This window comes from Trichechus manatus, unplaced genomic scaffold (assembly GCF_000243295.1).
Source record: "Trichechus manatus latirostris isolate Lorelei unplaced genomic scaffold, TriManLat1.0 scaffold00007, whole genome shotgun sequence".
Taxonomy (NCBI): Eukaryota; Metazoa; Chordata; class Mammalia; order Sirenia; family Trichechidae; genus Trichechus; species Trichechus manatus.
Genome location: NW_004443943.1, coordinates 1,946,646 through 1,948,605, shown reverse-complemented (window position 1 = coordinate 1,948,605; position 1,960 = coordinate 1,946,646).

Below are 1,960 nucleotides of genomic sequence, written 5' to 3'. Positions count from 1 at the left end.
CTGCATTCCAACCACTGTCCCTCTTGCTCACTGTGCTGGAGCTTCATGGGCCTTTTTGTTCCCTGGGTGGTACAAAAGGTTAACACCTTCAGCTGCTACCTGAAAGGTTGGGGGGTCAAATTCACCTACAGGAGCTTTGAAAGAAAGGCCTGGCAATGTACTTCCAAAAAATCAGCCGTTGAAAACCCTATGGAGCACAGTTCTACTCTGTCACACATGGGTCACCTTGAGTCAAATACAACTCAATGGCAACTGGTTTTTATCTCAGGGCTTCTGCACTTGTTTTTTTGCTGAATTAGTTTCCTAGTGCTGCTGTAACAAAGAACCACAGACTATATAACATAAAATAACAGATATGTATTGTCTCACGGTTCTGGAGGCTACAAGTCTGAATTCAGGATATAGACAGAGGCATGCTCTCTCTGAAGGCTCTAGGGGAAGATCCTTTCTTGCCTATCCCAGGTTCTAGTGGTTCCTGGCAATCCTTGGCTTATAGATGCATCACTCTAATGTCGACCTCCAACTTCATAGGGTCGTCTTCCCTCTGTGCACTTCCTTGTTTATGTCTTTTCTCCTCTTTTTATAAGGATACCCACCTTACTCCAGTATGACCTCATGTTAACTAACATCATCCAAGGCCCTATTTTCAAACAAGATCACATTCACAGATACTAGGGGTTAGAAATTCAACATATCTTTTTAGGGACACAATTCAACCCATAACACTTCACCCATATTGCTCCTTCTCCACATGTTCTCATGGCTTGCTTTCTTGCTTCCTTAAGGACTCTGCTCAATTCTTACCTCCTCAGAGAGACAGTTTCTAAGAATGTCTTTTCTAAAACGGCAACCCCCTTTCACTCTTTACTTCCTTTATTCCCACTGTATTCTTCCACATAGCACTTATCACCATTAAGCAAGTATTGTAAATTTAGTTTTTTATTGTCTGTGCTGCACCTCACTCCGCCCTACCCCTAAATGTAATCACTTGAGCTTATCGGCACTGTTTTGTCCACAGTGTAGCTCTAAGGACTTGAATAGTGCCCAGCACATAGTAGGTGCTCAATAAATATTTGTTGAATGCATGAATGGATACCTAGCCTAAAGTGAGTCTATCAGAATCTCTAATTGATTTGGTATAGTGTCCAAAGAGACTAAGTCAGTAGCAGGTTCTAGAACTATAAAGTCTTATAGTTTCTAAAAGTGAGGCTCCAGTATTGGGAAAGTAATTACAGGCCACCCTTAGAACAAAACAGTAAAGTCAGGAAGAGGAGTAGAGAATAATAAATCTACAGCAGAGAGAAGCAGAGCCAAGAAGCCATGTGGTAAGTGAAAGAGAGACAGATTTTGGATTCTTTTATCTTTCCAGGATGCTAATCCAAGTAATTCCTTTTGCTTAAGAAGCTTGAGTGGGTTTCTTTTTCTTGCAACCAAATGATCCCTAACACAGGGATGAAAATGAGTTGATCCTTTACTACAGGCTTTGGAGCCCTGAAGGGCAGAGGAAGTGCTGGTGCATGTTTTTATATTGCATCTCCAGAGTCGGCCACAATTATTTCTAGAATATACTAGTTGAGTAAATTAACAAATAAAAAAAATTTAACTTAAAAGGTAATTCTAATAATGTAGATGCAATGATTTCCAGTTTACCGTCCCAAAGTTAAGTTTCTCTTTTCTATTTCCTTTCTATTCCTGCCTGTCATCCAGCTACTTTCAGGTTATTACGGAAATATTTTCCTCAGCATCTTTGCATGGGGCACATCATGGAAAGGTTATTCAAAAACTAAATCTTCTCTACATCAGGTACATACCAAATTCCGACTAAAAGAAAATGTAGTGGGTGGGGACATCTAGGTCAATTGGCATAACAAAGCTTATTAAGAAAAAGTTCTGCATCCTACTTTGGTGAATGGCATCTGGGGTCTTAAAAGCTTGCAAGGGGTCATCTAAGATGCATCAA